This window comes from Athene noctua, chromosome 1, assembly GCF_965140245.1.
Source record: "Athene noctua chromosome 1, bAthNoc1.hap1.1, whole genome shotgun sequence".
NCBI classification, from domain to species: domain Eukaryota; kingdom Metazoa; phylum Chordata; class Aves; order Strigiformes; family Strigidae; genus Athene; species Athene noctua.
In genome coordinates, this window is record NC_134037.1 from 20,943,166 (window position 1) to 20,967,088 (window position 23,923).

Sequence of the window (23,923 nt, forward strand, 5' to 3'; positions counted from 1 at the left end):
CTAGATGATGCATTAATATTATTTTAATTCCTGTTTAGTTCAGTTCCTAGTCATAGACCACAAGCCATAGACCAAAAGACACTATCAAAACACAGAACAAAGTGCTGTTCCAAAACACTTGCAATTTAAATGTAAAATAAATCATAACAGACAGACTGGTAGTGACAGTGATTCAGAAGAAGCCCCACAAGACAGTAGATGAGAAGTCATTTAGTCCCAATACAACCTCCACACAGTCCTCATTCTGTTAAGTGCAGGAAGTGTAACGTATGATCTATATTTATCTGGGTGCTATTTTGAGCATCATTTAGAATGTTGGATATTTTATGCAATCTCTATTTACATGTCACATTCCATAGTGTGGGTTGCTTCAAAATCAGAACTGTTTTCCTTCAAAAAAGCTTGAAGAGCACCCATATTTGGACCAAGAGCTTGTTCTGAAATGGGCAGCATAATCAAGAGGACCTTAACCTTTTCCTCCTGGAACTGACATATGATGTAGAAAAGTTTATATGTAATCACATGCAGACAGTGCTGTCAAAAATTATCTATCAATTAAGGCTGTGAATGGGACAAGGAATTAGAAATTAACTTGATGAGACTTAGCTCTGACCAGGAGTCATTCTTGAGAGATAGCTACCACTTTCATTCTATGTATTTGCAACACCAGAAAACACTTTAGCTCTCATTATAATATTATTTTTATAAAACAATTAATTTGAATGTATAAATATAAAATATTGACATACCCTTTGCAATATTTCACTGGTCTGTCATGAGATGAAATTTACTTCCAGGACCATCTTGATTTATACTATCTACAGCCATTCATCTGCAGTTTTTCTTCAAGACCATGAGACAATAACCAGATGTCTTTAGATAGCTTTTACTTATTTGTCATGTGCATGCCCTTGAGAGTATGTTGACAGAAAGAGCCAACTTAAATTACATTTTTTGAAAGTACCACATAAGAATTCAAGCTACGTGTTAACTAAATGAATAAGAGAATCTGGATCTTTTCTGAGCCCCTGAAGCAGACTGTTACTAAATAAAACAGGCCAGGTCCTACTTCCTGGCTCTTAGGCAAACGGCACAGCATGACTTGAGCTCTGATTCTACATTCTCCTTTCTATCCACACCTGCAGATAGGGTAGCCCATCCTGCATCAGAGCTATGTCAACTGCATGCTAATAGATAAACTGTATGGTTAATAAGGTGCTAGTTCTCAAATTTGTGCCCTGGCCTTGTTTACTTCTCTAGGCCAGATATAGGTCATATAAAAGTATTACCTTTCTTAGTGGAAAAAAAGAGCAGATTAAAAAGGATTTTGACTTCGAGGCAATTTTTTAGCCAAATTAGCAGCTATTCTTCCTACAGCCTTACGCTTACCTCAGCCAGTACAATCTAGTCTTTTCAAAACCAAACAAGACATTAAAAGGCTGTCTCTAGAATACATTTTGAATAGTATCTTTCTTCTCTAACAGCATTTCACTAGACCTCACACTTAAAAACAAATACACATCAGCAGAGAGAGAAAAATGAGCAAACTACAGAGCTATGAAGTGGCAATAAAAGCAATACAGCTAGTTCCTGACATGATCATGTCTCTTGTGCACTACACTAAATTGGAATTTCACCAGAGCTGTACTTCGAATTTGATAGCTGTCACTGCAAGCTTCCAGGAATCAAAAGGCTGGCAAAATATTGCATCATCTCCCACTCATGTCTCCACATCATCTAAGACTGGGATTCAATCCACTATCACTTTATGTTCGATAGATTTTTTTTTAAAGAAAAAAGAAAAGGCATAGTAAAATCAGAAAGAACACATGAATAATTGTAGTAGCTTCCCTGTCTTAGTCATCTTCTTGCTATTCTTGTATTACTTGAGTGTTAAAACTTCTTCTTTCAGATAGAACCCAGACATAGTTGCCTGGCACAAATTGCTACCCATGGGGCCATCAGTCATGTTAGCTCACATGAAAAGGCAAACAGCATGGGGCCAAATTAACTATGGAGCTTCATACGCTGACTGCACATGTCTAATGTCACCACTGATTTACTTATATGTGCTGTCAATCTATACTGCCAATATATGAGAAGAAGGAAAACTTTTGGAGGCAGCTTAATTTGCAAATTTGGTGGTACTCTGTTTACTTAGACACAAATAAACAGTAATAGGATAAGCATGTGCATATTTCCCATGCTGATTAACTTCCCATGGGATTGATCCAATTTCAATTCAAGTCAGTGGGAATCTTTCCACTTTCTTCAATGGCAGCTGGCCCACATCCTCAACAAAACGCATACTGCACTGAGCAGCAATTGTTCTCCATAAGAAAAATATTAAAGGATTAGAGTCCACAAGGAAAAAATGGGCATAAGATGTCCTGCAAGCATGCTGACAAGATAATCACCATGAGAAATGAGCAATTTGATAAACTGCAAGCCACATTTGGTAATTGAGAGACACGGGGATTCAAATTTACAAAGTAAGACACATTACTTGTTGTACTGAAAAAATTTAATTACTCCTTTGGCAAATGTAATCCTTCAGGTTAGACGAACCTTGCCTGTTTCAGATTAATAGTATCATCACCTTATTGATCAGGTAATTTCAGTGGGATGTCTATTCACATAACAGTTTAATAGTGAAATTGAACTTGTCCAACTAGAAGGGGGGGGGGGGGGGTGCACTTTGGATTGAGCTAAATTGGAACAATAGGGGCTTTTCATCACTGAAACAATGAACAGTAATAACAATTGTGGCTGGAAGTGGAAGATTGATTTTCATGTGTCTTTAAGTCACAAATGTTACTTTGACAAGAAATAATTCGTGCTCAGAAAAATGTTGACAAAATCTTTTTTTATTTCCATTTTTGGTCAATATAACTCACAACATCAAAACTGTATGCTTTTCAACAAACTAATTTTACAGAAAGTTATCCATCTCCAGCCACCACAGATTAATCACTTTTTTCACCTGCATTGTTTTAAGATTAAAAGAAAAAAAACCTGCCATCTACACTAATAAACGACTATCACGGACAGAAGACAACCAAAACAATGATGTAGTGTAGTTCTGTGGTATAATGAAAACTAGTTTAAAAGAGTTATGTACCCAAGTATAACCAGTAAGGAGAAGAATGGAGGTCACCAGGTAGTACCCCGGTTCAGAAGTTTATGTATACCATACTAGTCCATATATTATGGTATAGAACAGCAACAACAACAAGAAAAAAAAAAAAATTGGAAGGCCATCTAGTGTCATTCAAGTGAAATGCAAGATATTTAATTGCTTTAAATGCATGCACCTGTTCTCTCATAGGACTAAAACATTCACGAGTATTCACTTTTGTTTCAAAATAAACTGATCATCTCCACTTCCAGAACATCATTGATATTTTGCAAGGAAATTGTATTCAATTTAGCTGTCATAAATATATGAGACTTTATATCAGAAAATGATGGAAGACAATATTACTAAAAGGAAAATACACACAGAAAACAAAACAAGTGAAATTGCTGTCATTGTAAGACTTTGGCAACTAAAATTAAAATGTCAAGATGTAATGAAATATAACTTTGCAAAATAGGAAATCGGGAAGATGGTGTGATACCAAATCCGAGTGAGGAAAGACAAAATCATCCAGTTACAGTGTAGCAATACAGCAATGGGAATGTGTTAAATGTAAATGTGTTCTGAGCCTCAAAGAATGTTCATTTTATATCTATTAACAAATGTGAGTGAATAGAGAGGTAAATAAATAGCATCTTAATTTCTTTCCACTAAACATATAGGCAGATACCTTTACTCTATAAGGCCAGAAGGAGCAGCTTTGATTGTCTGCTCTTACTTTATAAAATAGTACAGGCTGCAGAACTTCAGTGTACTCACAAGTGTACTTACACAGCACGAATAAGAAAATAATAACCTTCATGCACATCTTCACCATTGTTTTATCTGCACATTATAAGACTTTCATACATGTGATAATTTAACTTTCTTTTTTTCAGGTAAATATTTTATCCTAGTAAAAAAATAAAGTGAAAGAATCATTGTAAAGCAGTAATAACTGTTTGCTTTACAGCATACTGCTCGCTTTTACTGTAATACTATACACTCTTTACTTCAGAAATGCTGGGAGGCAAACAAATTACCTTAGTATTTATCTGAGATTACACACCAGGCTAATGGCTACAGCAGCCTTATATTTAAATTAAGGATTTAAAGTTTACAGCTCCAGGCCTATGATGGTATATAAAAATTCCTATTAAAAAGTACAACTGCTTTCTGATTTGACTAATGAACTCACAGTGGAATTTACAATGTTTGCAAAACTTCTTTTTCCTTGCACATCTCATCATAAGTTATAGCAAGAAAAAAACAAATATAGCTTCACGAGTCAGTGCCACAATTTATTTTGGTGTCATTTACTCCATTTAATCTTTTCTGTTAAAACTTAACAAATTCACACTGCTTTATCGGTGTCATCACTCAAGTATGACAAAATTTGAAGATGGAAAGAAGAGTTCTATGATGCTGATGGCATGGTTTTTCCCTTAGACTGTATCTGTGGGGATCCTTTCCAGCCATACCTTTGTCACAGGACAGACATAGGTCAAAACAATGAGCATCTGCAACCACGCAATTTCTTTATCAGATTCAAAATTGTTTAAGTCACTGTTTTCTGGTTCTAGTCTGACAAGATGAAAATGACGTTATAAGAATTTTACCATTAAGATACAAAAAATCTCACAAGATCAGGTAACAAGTTTTTTTACCAAATCTGAATTTTAGGCTTGATTTCACCTTGAATTCAAAGACCCATTTCATATTTAGAGCCACATACTTCTGAACTCCAAAAACATTTGCATTGGTTTTTGATGAAACTACATCCAAAGCAACAAAAAGGCCAGAGGTGTTCCTTCTGAAGTAGTCATGGTAATAATATAAGGCCTCATTCCCTGCGTGTTCACACCACTGCACTACAGAGGAATCCCCAGTGTGACTCCTCTTCTGGAAGACCTAGCCTTTCATTGACAAGTGTAGTGATGGACTGTCATGCTTGTGCAATAGCCACCCAGGCCAACTACCAACAGATAGAACATCCACCCACCCTTTGGCTTAAGAGGGACAGCTTGAACTCCCAGAAAGGGTCCCCACTGCCATTAATGGCAGTAAGCCAAAACCAGGGTGCAACAATCAGTTCTGCGTATCATGTGTGAGTCCAGGGCAAACCAGCCCGTAGCACCATGTGCTCTGCCTAGTGGCACACGCCTATATTCCCACCACCTTGGCTGTAACCTGCTTCCATACACCAGTGGGTTCTCTGCCTGCTCAGCCCTCTTTGCCCTCTCCCATCAGCTGTAAAGATCAGATCCATCAGTGTCACAACTCTCTTCTCTGCTACATATGAAAGTAGTGACTTAATTTTAGAGTAGAGACTGAACACTAACGGGAGTGGTTCTACACAAGCACAAAATGGTATCTCCCCATACATTTTCTCCCATCTTTCTCCCCATTTTTATCTACATAATTCTCAACACCATTCTTCATTCTCATGAAGTGCCTGTCAGCTTGAAGGGCTTTGGCTGTTTGCCACATCAATATAAAGTCCATTTCCAATGAACAATGAGGTAGGGAGATAAAAAGTTTGCCATGCAGAAGAATCACCTCAGGGCTTCGGGACAGAGGAGTCTCCAGGAGACTTGGCCAAAGCAGCTAGGGAGAAGGTTTAGGACTGGTCTCACATGAGAACATCTGCTTCTGTGCTGTATGCCAAGGTACAGGTGTACACCAAAGTGCCATTTTCAGTAGCTTCCTTAGTGCTTCTGAGCACCAGGGTCCTGCTGAAAAAGAGCTCCAGCCCTCCCTGGGTGTCAGCTTAGCAAACACAGCATTTTCTAGACTAGCCCAACCATGTCAAGGAGGGACACAGTACTCTGGCAACCACCATACCATACCAAACCCTGAGGGAGCTGGAACTGCTCAGAGGTCAACACCTCTGCCCAGAATATGACTGAGATTACTAGATGTATTGCTAAGTAGGTTGTCAGATGAGGGAACCTGGGAATGACTAGGCTTCAGAATGCCTCCACAGGAGACACGGACTACTGTTACAGAAACAGAGGTTAATGAAACACTGGTCTCCTTCATTTAAGGTTTCCTACTTCTGCCTTTCTTTCACTTGTATCTTACACGCTAGCCTTTATCTCTTCCTCTGTCCACAGAGGCAGCCACGCAGTCTCTGGGGCTGATGTTCCTGCTTTTAATTCCAGGATCCCTTACCCTCTGTCCCTGCAACATCCCAATGTTTGTCCCACCAAACTATAGAAAAGTCTGTCATTCCAAGCTTATTTCAAGCCCCTGGACAATGAATGATCCTAAACATATTGTGGTTAATAAAGTCCAGAAATGGTGCATTATCTGGCAGAAAAATACAGAAGATATATTCTTCTACTACCAAGACACTGGAGCTTAGAAATCCTAGCAGTGATTGACATGTCTCTGTCTTTTCTCAAGCACAGCCAACTCCACTTTGGCTTTACTCCAATTACATCTCCCAGAAGGGTTCAGGCCACAGAGATAATTTAAGTGGCAGAAATATCTGCTGTGGAAAGCAATAAGAAGGGATGCAAAGACCAGACGCTGGAATTCTGAGGTGATGTTTTGGACATGAACTCTCTAGGCTGCTTTCTACAGAGCAAATAAAGGTGATTTAGTCAAATGAGTGCTGGTTAATCATCCTATCTGAGCTATCCTGAAGGTTTGAGAGGAGTACATACGATATCTCAGACATTCTGGTATACTTAGTGCGAATAATGTTTCTTGCATCTGACGTGTCTCATCATCTTCTGTTGGAGAAAGCCATTGTGTCCAGAATTTCTAGTGGTATCATTTCTGTGTTATGAGTTGAGCACAGAATCTGTGTTGTTTCTTACAGGTAAACATACAAACGGACAAATTTTGAGGAGCACATAAGGATATATTGCATAAGTGATCTTTGGAGATAGGTGAATTCTCCAAAGGTAGATCTCCAAATATTTTCTTGGCAAAACATAGATATGAATGTGGTACAGGAATACCAAGACTGGGACCACTCTTACCTTTGCCTTAGTGTTGCACTGCTAATACACAGTCTCATTGTGCTGTAGGATTTTAAGGTAAGACCAGGAACCAAAGCACCCAAGATGTTCTAAACAACACAGATAGATCCAAGCTGTGTAGCTTTCTAAATTCATAGTGCGTAGTGTATCATTATATGCAATAAAAGCAAATGGATGCATAATTAGTTTAACAATATATGTACCATAAACATACTCCATAACTATAGTTTATATTTCTTTCAAGGTTGCACTGGGATTTTATTTCTAACGATAGCTAATAAGCGGAGGTTTGCAGGTCTATACATTGGTCTTTTCTACTACCATAAAACACTGCCAAATTCAGGAGACAACTGAATTTAAACAGCATTTAACTTTGCAAAGAGGTCCGGCAAAAAATTACTGCTCAGCTTCATTTTCCCAGTGTGATGTGTAAAAACCTCAAGCATTTAATTTAAAAGCATTTAAACACACTTTGAACATTTATATAGTACTAGCAGCAACGCAAGCAGTAGCTGCCCATGCAAATGAGCAGACATTTTAGTATTCTGATACCCACCCATGCAAGACAGGCTTGTGGCAATACCTAGCAAGTCTCTTAACCCTTCAAGTGACAGTCCAGGGCTGCAAACAACTACATCAGAGTGTCTCCCACAAGAAAGGGGGCAGCAGTGATTTCGGCTAATTCATCTCCAGCACCAGACTTCTTTGAAGCAAGCAAATAACTGAATCCAATTGCTGGCACAACTTCTGAAGCTGTGCTATCACTTTCTCTGAGCTATATATATATATCATGACATTCTTGAGTACTAATGCCTTGGTGTTCTGCACTCCCCTTTGATCATGTTATAATGAAGTAGTTCCTGGTTTGACATAACTACTTTATCATCGCATCATTAGAGAGTGTGGAAAAAGCAAAAGTTCCAAAGATTTAACTAGTCAGGCATATCTCAGTGTGCATATATACACAACAAGAGAGAGATTAAATCAAAAATTATGTTTGCATTATTTGCAAAATAGTAGGTTCTTATTAGGAATTATCACACTGCAACCTATTTAATTTCATCTTTCATTTTGAAGAATGTCTTAAAATAACATTTTATTTTAAATATATATACATCTTTAAATTTATATAAATTACTTGTTTATATAATATATACTTTTACATATTTTTCAGGTTTTCTTCCAGGCTGGACAAAAAAGGATAAAATATAAGCATTTGCCATGGAATAAATATTACTACAATATTTCAATTTGGACATGATAGAACAGTCTAGGATTCTCTGAGTTCTGATGGAAATAAACCATTTTAACATCCATTAATCAATTTTTATTCAGTGTGTTAAATAGAATTTAAATGTTCTCTTTCAAGCTGATTGAAGTGAACATTAAGCTTTATTTGCTATAGTAAAGTGATGCTTCCTAGAAATGGTAATTTGGATTTTCATACTTTTACTGTTCTTCCATGTAGAATGTGCTTTCTGATCACCCTTTAAAAAAAAATCACTGTTCTCACCCAGAAACTAGAAAGTTCTCTCTCCTCTTTCTCTGAGATTTTTTTGAAACCCATGGAGAGAGTAATACCTCTTTGAGTTGATATTTAGGATACTACTTTGGGACTTTCAGTCTCCCCACCCTTTCAGGAATACGTAAGCTATTGTAGGTGAGTGGCAATAACAGCGATCCCCAGAAGAGCCTCAGTGGAAGAAGGCACATTACAAGATATACAGCCTGCATGGAGAGAGGTGGATTTAGGTGGACTGGATGTCCTTGGAAGACTTTCCAAACCAGTCAAAGGAGAAAAAATAGGGCTTCCATGAAATCTCCTGAATCACATTCTGTCAGCCTCACAAGTGCACTGACTAGTTAGGAAGTTTAAACAGTTTTTTTAGGGTGGACTGCATTGACCCACTCTGCCAAGAAACAGGCAGCTAAATTGAACAGTCTGGATTACACCTCCTGTAAAAAGAGAAAGAAGCCCTTCTAGTAAAAAGAACAGTCTTAAGGTTCTCTCTTAGTAGCTTATTAATACTCATTCTAGATTCAGCTAGAGTAGGGAAGAAAGTATACTGGCTACTTTAATGAGAAAGAGATGGAGATGCTAATTACTAGAAGGTAAATGATGCTTCAGATCAGATACATGAGTCAGAGGGCAAGACGTTAACCTAAGGAGCCAACAACCACTGTGCCCAAGAAAATAAAGCAAATCTAGATAATATTATATAGTTCTGCCAGCCTTTTAATTTCTAATAAGGATCGAATATTAGTACAAAATATTGGTAATTGTCTTAAACTTTTCTCCTATGAGCACCATTATGTGCAGACTTCACCAGCACTCAGATTTTCTTTCAGTGTTGTTACACTCTGAAGAAAAGTGCATACTACATTTTTTTCTTTGAAAGTAATAACTAAAGGGCATTGCACTGGAAATGAATGACCTGGTTTAGGAAGCAATCCTAGCTGAATATAGAATCACAGAACAGATGATGTTGGAAAGGATTATGCCACCATCCCTGCCCAAAGAAGTGTCAAGGAGAGCAGGACTGCATCTAGTCACATTCTGAAAATCTCTAAGGATGGAGACTCCACAATTTCACTAAGCAACCAGTTTCAGTGTTTGACAACCCAAACAGTGTTTTCTTACATTTAAGTGGAATTTCCTGTATTTCAGTTTATGATAATTGCCTCTTGTCCTTCCACTGAGCATCACTGAAAAGAGTTTGGAACCATCTTCTTTATGCCCTCCTGTCAGGTATTTATACACACTGATAAGATCCCCCTGAGATTTCTCAAATCCAGGCTGAACAGACACAGCTCTCAGCCTCTCCTCATATGTGAGATACTCCAGTCCCTTCAACACCTTTGTGGCCCTTCTCTGGATTTGATCCACTGTGTCCATGACTTGTACTGAGTCAGAGGCAGTACTGAACACATCGCTCAAATGTGTCTCACCAAGGCTGTTTAGAGGGGAAGGATCACCTCCCTCAACCTGCTGGCAATCCCCCTAATCTAAACAGGGATGCTGTTTGTCTTTCTTGCTGCAAAGCCATGTTGCTGGCTGATGTTCAACTTGTAGCCACAACCAGGGTCTTTTCTGCAAAGCTGTTTTCCAGTTTGTTGACCCCTAGTTGCCTGGTCTGGGTTATTCCACCACAGGAGCAGGACTTGTCACTTCCCTTTGTTGAACTTCATGAGGTTCCTCTCTGTCCACTTCTTCAACCTCTCAAGGTCCCTCTGAATGGCATCTGCTGCATCAACCACTCCTCCCCATTTTGTATTGTCTGCGGACTTACTGAGTGAATTCTGTCCCATCATCCAGGTCATTAATGAAGATTTCAAAGAGTATCAGACACAGTATCAGTCTCTGGGGCCTACTTCTAGTGGTCAGCATCCACCTAGTCTTTGTGTCACTGATCACAATCATTTGAGCCCCACAGTTCAGTTTTCAGCCTGCCTTGCCAAGTCTATATCAGTTTATCTTACCTAGTCTATATCAGTTTGTCTGTGAGAATGTTACGGAGAACAGCATTCAAAGTCTTGTTGAAGTCAACATAAACAATATCCTCTGCTTGCCTAGTGAGCTGCTGATTTTGTCATGGAAGGCTATCGGGTTTATCAGGCATGACCTCTGATTCATTAGCCCCTGCTGACTATTCCCAGTCATTATCATGTCTTTCATGTTTTTGGAAAGTTTCCAGTGCTCAATCACCTTCTCAATGATCAAGGCTGAGAAGCCTGAAGTTCCCCAGATCGTTCTTCAAGCCAGAAATTACACTTACTTCTCCCAGTCCTTAGGAATTTCCCCCAGTGGAACTGAGCATTTGTAACAAAATCAACTGCTGCTGTGATTTGTAAATTGAAACACCATGGAGATTTAAAAAACACCCATGAAGATGATTGCAATTACATACATAGTAGTGTAGAGGACAAAATAGGGAAAGTAAGAGAGAGAGAGATTCAAATTTACAGGGTATGAGAAAACTCATCCTACAGTATTTAAGGAAGTAGTCCAATATCTCAATTCTCAGTTTTACTGAGAATCTTGTGGAGGACACAATTGTTCCCACTGGAGTAAAGAATTAAAAAAAAAAACAAAAAAAAAACCAAACCAAAAAACAACAACCACATTCAAGCCAGAATTACAAAAATCTGGTTTAAGAATTTCTGAATCAAACCAGTTTGCAAACATCTGGCAAATAGCATAATGAATGAAAATATCAACTATTAAGAACAGAGCATGGTTTTTCTTTGATGGCATGTCTTGGTTGGTGAATAAGGGGAAAGGAGTGGTTGTGACATATCTTAACTTTTGTGGAGTTTCTGACATCTCATGACATTACCGCAAATGAGCTAAAGAGATACAATCTAGCTTTAATCATCCATGAAAGCATGAAAACCAGAAAATTCCTGCAACAGCCCATAGTCTATGTGTGGCTGCTCCTTGAATGTTCCCAGTGCTATTTTTCTGTAAAGTCATGTTGCAAGAGGGAAACTAGTACCTTTATGAGGATGGCTTTGTGCAGAACTCTGAAAGTAGAATATAACCCACCACAGATATTTCAAATTTGGGGGAAATTTTATTCCTAGACCTTTCAGCATAGCAGTTCCTGCTTTGACTGTTTCTGCAGTTCATCCTACTGGCTGAAATCTCTGGTTTATTCCATTATATTCCGGAAGAGATTTATTGCAGAACAGATTTATGCATAAGTATTTTCAGAATTAGACCTTTGTTCACCAATGGAGCAAGATTCAAAGATGATCCATACCGATACAGAAATTTTTGAAATAGGAAGTTAAATTATTTAGATATTGAAAATGAATCACTGTTGCCTGTTTCAGATTTGCATTACAGCATATTACTGTGTCACTCAAACTGCTCATCCTTGCTATATGTCATCTACACTCAAACTTTCAAAACACTCATGTCTTCCCCACCCTCACCTTCCTCAAACATACTTCCCTTCTTCGATCAGAGCATGAAGCAATGGCACAGGGAAACAACAGATCATGAGCCATCTCTTTCCTGAACCCAACTCAATAGACAAGCATCAGTGAGCTTGCCATTTGGAAATATTTGTTCAAAGGAGTTAGTCAGTGCATAGCTTGATGCAGGTCTAGGAAACACCTCCAGGATATCTGGCTTCATGCCCAACCTCTCCATGTGAACTTCCTTGAAAATAAAACACCAGAAAGTATAAAAATGTATTGACTTGTCTGCAGAAAAAGATTTGCAGGCTGCTTGCTTTCTTGTAAAGTAAAAAATAACAGAGTTGATCTGAGCAAACAGAGAGACATAAAGAAGCTAAGACCTGTCAATAAAAAGACAAAGCATTATTCAGCTGAAAGTCATTCCACTGGGGATTATCTCTAAAAGCAAGCTTTGGTTTTGACATTATGTTTTTAAAAGTCACTTGAACTTTTCTTTAAAAAAATGTGATTATTTACAAGACTTTATGAAAGAGACAATAAGTGAGCATCTCACAGCATTTATTATTTCATTATTAGAAAAATCATCCAGTAGTTGTGCGTGTGTGAAGAACAAAACTTCATGCCTGTGGTGCTTACATCACTGCAGAGACCAGACTTTAATTGCTCGACTACTAATTCGTATTTTCTTATAGTTCCTGTGTTGGGGAAACAAGTTTACCCTTGCAAAGAGAGTCAAATACTGTTTCTGCATTGGAGTAATTTTGCTCTGTATTCAGTGTTCCCTCTGCCAAAGATTTTAATCTCAAATGATAGTTCATATTGCTTAGAAGTAAGCCAGTGAATGAGTCAATGCAGCTACACTTCATGCATTGCCTTTTTTTAAATTGGGTTCCTCCAAGTTAAGAAGATGCTACTAACAACTTGAAGTGGACAAAGCCATAGCTCTTATTATGTATAACATCCTTTTAGGTGTGATTCTTATTCCATATGGCAGCCAATTTGCTTTAGCTTATTGAAGGAGAAGGATCAAAATAATTTATCTGAATTTTAAAAAAGAATCGTGATGCTTGCTAATGTGGGTTTGAGTGCATATATATAACTGCAAAGATACTGCTGGATTTCAGGATTTATCAAGATAGTACAGACTTGATAAAACATCTAGCCTACTCCCTACAAATCAGCAACCAGAATCTATAGAATCCAAACCAAACATCTGAATGATGGAGTTGTAGTTCTCAGCATTTTTAAACTTAGTTCGTTTTTTAAAAAAAATCTTAATTTTCCTTAGGATTTCTAGATCACTGTAAAGGTGGTGTTTACTTACCATGAGGAGGTGGTTCTTTGAAAAAACTGATGGGAATCTTTTCTTTCTAACCAAAGTTCCAGTCTATTAACTTAGTATTTTTCCCAAAAATGTGGCAAAAGACAATAATGCAGTGGGGAATCTTCCAGGAGGTTTTGTATAACTTCCATAACTGCATCTGCCCCTTGGCAGGTATTATCTGCAACATCTTGACAGGATTCAGCATCATACTTCTCCTATGAAAAAGAAAAACTGAAGCTAGGAGCAGCTGTAGAACTATTAGATGCCAAGGTACTATTACTTTTCATGACAAATACCCAAACTAACAAAAAATAAAATGTTCCAACGGACAAGAAAATAACCTTGAAACTTCTCTTCCATTGGCACTGAATGTTTTGTGCTTCAAGAAATGCCAGTTCTCTGGTGTTTGCTTTTAGTTTCCAGTGACTACCCTTTTTTCTGGTTTTGCCTTTATCAAAAACTTTCATTAAAGACTGTTTTTGAAATCTTTTAAATAGGCTGTTGACTAGAAGGCAGCAGAAATCTTATGAGGCAGTAATATGTGTTTAACTTCTAGTCTTACTGGCAATAAAGCATGATTTGCTAAATCAAAAAAATGGAATACATGAAATTACATTAACAATAAGCCACTATTTGAGAATAAATGTCTTTTAAAAACACAATGGCCCTTGTTCCATAATAATTAAAAGGATAATCAGTATTTTTTTCTTCAAATATTATAAAGTATCTGATCTTATAATTAGTGAATGAACTAGATCATGATTCTACAAAGAATTTGGTCACTATTGCAGGTTGTTCTATTCAGGTCAACTGACTGAAGTTGAATGAAGCACACATGTAACAGTATATTCAATAAATGTATGTTATAGTTTGTTATCAACACATTTAGAAAATATATTAATAATATGTGTGTTAGAATAGATTATTTTTCATGTTAGAAAGTAATTAAGATTAATCTGTGATTGGGTGTAATTAGTATTATCAAGAAATTATTAACAGCATTAAGAATGTTATTGTTCTACTATAAAGTCAAGATTTCTATTCTTTTCAAAGTAGAAATCCTAGAAGATATTTTAGTCAAAGTAATTACATGTATATTAGAGCGTATCTTCTCATTGTAGGGACAATTTAAGTCAAAGAGGCTCCAAATTCAAATTAACTGAAAAAAATATTGCTACTTTCAGGTAATTTATAGCCATTCTGCACTGCCCAGAAAGTATCAGTTGGATGATATCCTAAAGCTGTACATCACTTTTCAGGAAAGCCATTCCTCCTTTTGCACTCCAGGATGCTACACACTTTTTACCTTAGCAATTAAGTTAATGCCCAGCAGAAGCTGGCTGCTATTGATGACCTGAGCTAATCTGCACCCATTGTTATTATGACCACTGACAATGTTTAATTTATGGTCTAATAATACTTAAAGGGTACAAACAGACGGGAACTCACTGTACTCTGTGATGCATATACTCACAGACAGTCCCTATGCTTAAGGTCATGCAAACATGTGCTCCTAATTCATAAGGACATCTTAGAAAGACAGCTTCAGTGTTTCATAAGGCCTCATTAAAGCTAGTGAAGGTCTATCTGCATACAGCTCACCATGGCTGTTTGATAGTAGAAAAAGAAAAGTGGGGTGAAAGCAACTATATATATATCTTTACTGGGACAAGTACTAGACGCTATTATCAAGATTACCTGACAATCCCCAGTATAAAACATAGCTTTCTGTTTCCATACAATTTTACCACATTTTAATAATATTTTCCACCTCACATTGAAATTTTCTGGAAAAACAATCAGTTTAAAGTAATTCATCCAACTCTGAAGACAAAGAAAAGTTAAACTAAACTGCTATGTTTATTCCTAAATCTTTTTCTTTCAAGAGAAGTGTTCACTCAACAATTTGAGGCAGGTATTCAAATTTTAGTAGGGCTGGATTTTAAATATTGACATTTAACTATCTCTTTAAAAATGCCAATTAAAAATACCAATACCAAAAATGACTAATAGAATAGGTCATGAAACCTATATTCCTGCAAATTGTAGGACCCCTTCCAGAGACTTCAATGTAAGAATGAGCAAGACTTTTTCTGACTGAAAATACAGAAGGGAAAGCAGTCAGCCATGAAGATGCATGGAGAGAATTAGAAAAAAAAAAAAAAAACAAAAAAACAAAAAACGAAACAAAGCCAAAACTGGCTAACATAGAGACTGGAAGCCAGAAAGGTAAAAGGAAAGAAGCAGTGATAAAAACAACAATCAGTAAGCTTTGAAATGGGGCCAGACTCTGGGGGACATAACTGGCATTGGGAGAAGAAAGCAGGGAAAGTGAATCGGGCTGTCATGGGATCAGATTAAAAATCAGGAATAACTGTGATAGTGCAAACAAGACAAACACTAAATAAAGAGGCTTGTAAACAAAGGGGTTTAACAGGCAGGCGGAAAGCAGGACTGTTCTGGGACTTGGTATCAGGACAAAAGCTGTGAAGAAAACAGCAGAACAGGTTTGTAGGAGTAGGAGGTGCAGGATGTTTAGGGCTCTTTCTGGGATGAGGGAGAGGGAGAGAGGCACAGATCACAAGTTCTTCCTGCCTCTTTAAAAAACTAGGGGTTCTACAGGGAACTAGAACATTTGTCTCCCAAGATCTTCATACCACATCACCTTTGAAATACCAATACTAGTTCCTACCAGGACCAATGTGCATTTGCACGGGAATTGTTAGTTTTCAAAACTTTCTTAGGCAAACAGCATTCAACATCCTTTCTGGAAGTGGAAGGGAGGAGGTATGAACACGTCTTTCTGAAGTCACAGACTCTTAAGAGTCTGAGACAGACCTGTGTGACATGCTTATAACACCAGCTTTATCCCCCAGAAATTAAGTACTTCCATTTTTAAAAAGTAGCACTTGTCCATGGGCCCAAAATTAAGTATTGTTTGTACTTCCTTTATTTTTCATGAGTTTCATTTACAGCAGGGCATTGTCAAAATTATCCATTCTGTCTTTTCCTAAAGATTGAGTATTTTGCTTTGAACATAAAGAAATATCTATTTTTGCTGGATTATGGTTATTTGCATCCATAATACATGTGTATTTAGAGGCCTGGGCCAGCATTCCGCTGCATTATTATCCACACAAAAGAGCACATTATTCTGTGGACACAGAAACTAGTGAATCCTGCTTTGTGGTGGACTATGTTGTGATTAACTGACTTTTAAGTTTAAGAATGTGCAAGCTCCACTCATAGCTGGGACAGTAATGAGGACTCTTCTAATAACATGTGAATTCATTTTCCCATAGTCCAGGAAAGACTTGCCTCTTCACCAGGCTGCCTGTTTCCATAAAATATTCAGTATTCTAATGATCTTATCCTCCTTGCCAGGTATGAGTAAATTATCCCTAAATTTACTAAGGACTGTTATAGAGTAGGACAGCAAGGCAGCTTGATTGCCTTAGCCTTGTTTCCATAGAAAAACAGGCTGAGAAGCCATGACTTGTATTTGAACGCCGTGACAGAAACTGAGATGATGCTCAGGATAGTTTTGCTTTTTAGGTAGACCATTAAGCTTTTACAATATAAATGTCAAAGTGTGATTTTGTATGAGACTAATAGAAAAACAGGAAAAAACATTTTCACTAAAAGTACAACAACTTCTTTTTTTCTGAAAGTTTCAGGAATGATACTATGTATATTCATTTAGTGACTTCAGCTTTGCCTGCTGTCTACCTAAAATACTGATTCTAAGAAAAAGGGCCAAAATAGTAGAAACAGTCAAGTAACCTCAGGTTCTTTTTTCCACCCCTTATTATATTCTCAGAAGGGTGCAGGATCCATATGAAGCTACTTAAAACTTTGGATTTGCCAGGTTTCCCATAAGGGTATGATAAGGCATCAGGTAAGAGACATGCACATATATTGTTCTTTTACAAATTTCTTTTCTCCAGGAGCTTTAGTTTCTGTCTTTACAAAAACAAAAATAAAATGAGGTTATAATGGTCCTTAAACATTATGTTCTGCTTCTTAGTCTCCTAGAAATAGGAACAACAGGTGTCAGTATTCAAATCTGGAATATAAATAAATAGTATTCAATGGAAGACAAATTCATGGAAGGGAGAAAACTCAAATTTCTAAACTTGGATAAAGAACAAAAACATATAATCAAAAGCATATAGTCAGAGATCAGGAAGGTGATAAGGGTACAAGCATCCCTATTGCCATCTTCAAAAAGATTATGTAAGAAAACAAATTACATCTAACATTTATCATTTGTAAAACCTCAGTGTCATAACATCTTGATATTCATTAATGACAAGCCCTTCCAAAGCAAATCAATAATGTTTAAATGGTTATCAAATAAAACTGCAAGGGAAAGCTCTACAAATCAGAGAGATTTGTTATCAGGATGTTGGTCTGTTTCTATGAATAGTTGAAGAACTTTATAGCAGGAAAGTTCACTTATGTCTGCTTGCATGCACTATTAAAAATTAATCCTTTGATACTCAGTGTTGATAGCATCAGAGAAATTTAAAAAAGGATAATAGCCAGGGTTTTGTTCTGAAGAGCAGTCTATCACTGTTAACAAACTCAAAGGTAGGCTTAAACTCATGCCTTAAGGTATTTGTCAAAGTAAATAACAGAGACTAATATTTTTAGCTAATTCCTGATTAGAAAAACACTGAATCATAGAATCATTGATCTTTAAGATCATCAAGTCCAACTGTCGACCTAACACTGCCAAGTTCACCACTAAACCATGTCCCTAAGGACCACATCTACACATCTTTTAAATACTTCTAAGAGAAATTATTATAAATGTAATACAACATCAGTTTATTATTAGTCCTTGCCCAGATAGATTACAGGATCTCTGTCTCCTTACTTTGTTATTCTGACCCATGATCTATATTGGGACAAGAGTTATGAACAAGGGCTGCTAGCAAGGGCTGAACAAAACTGAATATGGTACAAAAAATTTCTAAGCTAAACAAAGTAACTATCTTCCTTGAAATTCTTAGTAACATTCACTCCCCATGAGCACCCAGCACTAACCACCATTTCAGAAGTGATCTACCTGGAAAACAATATTCAAAACCAAAACATTTGCCCATAATAACTGAAATGGCCTCTGATACTAGGTCATTACTAGCAATAACCTCCAATGCCTTGAGGAATGTTCAGCTCTACAGCAATGAACAGTACACAGTCAAATATCTTGCATCATATATGACTATGAACAATTATAAAGCCTGTATACCTGGACTTGCTGTATTGTAAACCCATTTATTTTATAATGACAGGATTGGTACTGGAATTATTAAGATAGCAACTGAAACATTCAGTAGGATTAGGAATCTACAGGAAAAGAGCTGTCTCTAGCATCCTGAGATTTCTATTGAAATGTCTGTGTCTAAATCCAGTTGACAGCTGGTCACGAGTGGTGTCCCCCAGGGCTCAGTTTTGGGGCCACTCCTGGTTAACATCTTTATTGATGATCTAGAAGAGGGAATCGAGTGCACCCTCAGTCAGTTTGCAGGTGACACCAAGTTGGGTGGGAGTGTTGATCTGCTCGAGGGCAGGGAGGCTCTGCAGAGAGACCTGGACAGGCTGGAGCCATGGGCTGAGGCCAACTGGAGGAGTTTCAATGAGGCCAAATGCCGGGGGCTGCCCTTGGGCCACAACAACCCCCAGCAGCGCTACAGGCTTGGGGAGGAGTGGCTGGAGAGCTGCCAGTCAGAGAGGGACCTGGGGGTGCTGATTGACAGCTGGCTGAACAGGAGCCAGCAGTGTGCCCAGGGGGCCAAGAAGGCCAATGGCATCCTGGCTTGTGTCAGCAATAGCGTGGCCAGCAGGGACAGGGAAGGGATCTTATCCCTGTACTCGGCACTGCTGAGGCCGCCCCTCGATTCCTGTGTTCAGTTTTGGGCCCCTCACTCCAAAAAGGACATTGAATGACTCGAGCGTGTCCAGAGAAGGGCAACGGAGCTGGTGCAGGGTCTGGAGCACAGGTCGTAGGGGGAGCGGCTTGTTTAGTCTGGAGAAGAGGAGGCTGAGGGGAGACCTCATCGCCCTCTACAGCTCCCTGAAAGGAGGTTGCAGAAAGCTGGGGATGAGCCTCTTTAACCAAGTAACAAGCGATAGGACAAGAGGTAATGGCTTCAAGTTGCACCAGGGAAGGTTTAGACTGGATATTAGGAAGCATTTCTTTAGAGAATGGGTTGTTGGGTGTTGGAATGGGCTGCCCAGGGAGGTGGTGGAGTCCCCATCCCTGGAGGTGTTTAAGAGTAAGGTTGACTTAGTGCTGAGGGATATGGTGTAGTTGGGAACTGTCAGTGTGAGGTTAATGGTTGGTCTGGATGATCTTCAAGGTCTTTTCCAACCTAGATGATTCTGTGATTCTTTAAATCAGAACACAAACTAATTGGAAAAGTTTTGCAAAAAACCCCAAGCCAACAACAAAAACCTCTTAAGGTTATAATAATACTTCGTTATTCTAAGTTCTTTTATTTCAGAAAATATTTCTCTTCCAGAGCAAATTTTCCAAACGATACACATGACCATACAGAGATTTCAGCCACAATAGGAAGAACAGCTGGGTTTCTAATGCAGAAACTCTAGATTTAGCAGGACGCATGGGTAGTTCAAATGAGATCTTGAATCTAGGTCTCAGGCCTTAATGAGAACTGTCTTATTAACTGAATTTACTTTTATGAGATATCAGATTATTACAAACAAGCACTGTAGACTGTTCTTTTTTTCTTCACATTCTAATCTGTGCAGATCCTATTTACTTTTATTATTTTTCCTAGACACAGGGCTCTAGAGAGAAGGATGCTCTATGACTTGCTCCGTTTCAGTAATTTACTTTGTGATAGCAACTACTGTAAAGTGAGAACTTTCTTCATGTATTGGCTAAGATAAGGTTCTGTGGTAGCACAGACAGTCTATATTTTATTCCTAGACACTGTATTTTAATATATAGATAAGATCTAAAAGGAAGTTCATACTCAGATTATCCAGCAAAGCTAGCCAAGGCACAAAGCTCTCTTGTGTTTACCACTGCATACCAGCTAAGAAGCCTCTCAAAACCAGGACCACTGGGGAACAATTTGCAGGTCCCCAGTGGCTGTGTACAGAGCCAACCCAGGTCTTGGAAGTGAAAACTCTGCTCACATGACACTGTACCTGAACTTAAATTTTGCCAAACCACCACACTGAAATGTACTGATAGTGACTGTAGTGTTTCTGCAGCCAGGGCACAACTCATTTGAGACTGAGATGTGTTGCTTTCGGGTAATTCAGCTGGCTGTGTGTGAAGTACACAACTGTAAATTCCTTGTGCAGCTTATTCCTCAACTCTGTCCCCTTCCTTCATACTGCAGGTAATCCTCAGTCACGAGTCTTTGCTGACAAAACCCAGGACAAAGCTTCCCATCTTTTACATACTGTTGCCACTTTCCTTTCATTCTCCTTTTCCTCATTCCTTTACTTTCCCTCCTTTGGTGGATTGTTGTCTGTTGCGCTCTCATCTGCTGATCCTCTTCTGCTTCCCCTTAGAGAGATACTATTATGCCAATAGAAAAATGTTTGTACAAGTAAATATTATCACCCTACCTGAAGGAATATGTATCAGAATAAATCCATTTTTTCAGCACCTTTTGCATCTGTAGTAAGTAAAAAGGTTGGCCAATCAATACTCTTCTCCCTCTGCCTTGCTTCTCTTCCCTTCCCTTGCTTTTAATCTCCTCCCTGTCTCTCTCTTTTCCAATACCAGTCAAAATACCTGGGAAACTCTGTGTTTGGAGGTTTTGTTCTGCATAGCAGAGGTCAGATTAAATTGCTTATGCAGTGTAGAAACCTTATGTTGCCCATTGTTAGTCCAGGATGAAAAAGGGGGCAGGACCTATCCAATGGACCTTTATGAAGGGAACAGACTGGTATGCAATTACAGCCATATTCCCATTCTTACTTTGTTTCTCAGTTTGTACAGATTATATTAACTCTGGTTGATCTTCTACATTTTTTCTAGTTTTAATTTGCTCTGGACATTTGCAAGAACAGTTAATTGTTGCATCCAGATGCAAGACTGACAGAAGTAACACTGCCACTGTAAGGGTGATTTAGGAACAACAGGTTTTAAGTGAAAACACAAACAGAAGTGAAGCCCAGAAAAAAATATGTGGAGAATTTCTGTTTCATTCATTAGCCTCATATTTTTTAATACTAAAGCAAGATGGGCGTATGTGTTACATAGAGTCTCAACATGCCCAAAACTTTTATCTGAGCCAAGACAGGAATTGTATCCGATAAAAACAAGGATTTATGTACCAGTTTCATCAAAATACATTAATTAGAACTTTATTAAGGTTACAGACTGAAGTACTCCAAAAGATACTAAAAGTGAGGACTGGGGTTAACTGACAGTCTTATTTTGACTTTCCTGAGGCTTTATAACAGAGCTTTCATTCACCTGACCACTTGCTCTGTTTTTCCCAGGATCCACTCCAGGGTACAACTGTGTATGAAATAGGACTCTAAACAACTAACTTTATTCACTGAACAAGAGTCTGGGCATGACCCTAAAGATTGGAGGTTAAGGGCAATCAAAAGAGAAATTTAGGATTTGGTTCTTAATCCTGCTATTATTTCAAGTTCTCTACAGAAAGTGGAAGACCTTCAACAGGACAGACTAAAATACATTCAGACTTAAATCTCAGACTCTCATCTCTTGGGGATGGAAGAGCCATTTCAAAAGGATTTCAATCCAAACTCCAGCCACTCTAACTAAGCATTCTACCCATTAGGGGCTTTGGGAAAAAAAAACATGGCAGGATTATCTCCCTCATGTTCTAAAAAACACCAGCATTTTCTTACCACATCTTTCCAAAATATGTGTGTGTGTGTGTGTGTGTTTGTTTCATTTCAAGAAGAATAAAATGTACTGTATACTAATTTTGACCTGAAATTACAGTTTCAACCAGTCGCAACCTGAAATTTTCACAAACAAACAGACTGCTGAAAAGTATTTTCCCAGTCCTGCTGGGACTTGGAAAGTATATGTTGAAATTCTGTATCACTTAATCAGAGAAAATTATCTCAGTTTTAATTCACAGTATCTGCTAAAAAGCAGCAGAACCTTGTTACCATATAATCTTACTCTGGATGCCTTAATCTGGATTTTATAGAACAGTATGCCCCAGACTTCATGCTACCATTTTAACCCATAGTGTACTAAGACAAAAAAAATTCCCAAATTAATTTTTTAAAAAAAACCAAAACACCATAATATTTACTTCTCTCAGAATGGTCAGTCCTGCAGGTGGTTTCTAACAGTTTCTTTCACCTAATATCTGTAATCTTTCACCTGATATTTGTAAACCCCACTGTGCACTGTGCTTGTACAGACTAACATAAAAGGGTTCTGTTCTCAGGAATTTCTAGTCATTACCTTAATTAACATAATTAAACATAACAGTTCCATGAAGCCCAGAAGAATTAGTCTCTTACTCTGAAAATGGTAGCTTGCTCATCTCACTGTAATGGATATATTTTGGTTTCATTTTTAGGCTCAAACTATGAAGTTACTCATTAAGATTTTAAAGTATAAAGAAATATTAAGGTATGCAAAAACCAGGGAGTTCCTGGATCCTGGTCTTCTAAGAACTGCCTGCCTCTGTAAAAGAATATCACCAATTTGAGAAAATCTCTTCACTCTTCTTTGCATTTCCTTGAAATAAGTATTTAGACATTTTAATTGATTTGTGCCATTCTGGAATAATTCAGGAGACTAAGGAATTGATTATCTATCTGATTTAGTTAAAACACAGAAATTACACAGTATTTCAATCAAATTAATACAAAGTGTGCTGTATAATTTGGGAGTCACATATATGCATATGTTAAATCAAATAAACCTCAGTGGGAGAACACAAAAGTATATCACGCTGTGGACTTTTTCCAATTAAAATATTAGCTTATAACCATCAGCTATTTTAGTATTAAAACTACTAAAATATACAATTTGGCGAAAAGAATCCACTCATTAATAATGTTTTTATAATATTTCTTAAAGCCAGAAAAGGAAACAATTACCTCCATGGCCCCTCCTTTGGTTTCATCTAGAAAGATGAAACCAAACAGAAAATCTAAACTGAAAGTTTTAAAACACAAGGATTTAAAATAAGGACACCTTTATGCAATGCAGTAAGACAATCTTAAGTACAAGAATCAGAACTACACCCTACTACAATGCAGAAAACATTCAATAATGTCACCTATGGTTGTCATCAGAGTTCCGATTTTTTTTTTTCTTAATGACAGAAAAATAAATCAAAGGCGGCCAGGAAATCAAACACCAAAATTGGGTAGGGTTCGTTTTGGGGTTTTGTTGGTTTTTTATCATTTAGAAACATTATTTCTCTTCATTTAAATAACTCCTTCTCTATACTTAAGGAAGGTCAGGCTGTCCTCTGTTTAGTTTTTGGTATGGAGTACATGATAACTTGCATCTTCCATCAGAATTGTCAACCTACATGGAAACATGAGTGTAAGGAACCCTTTGTG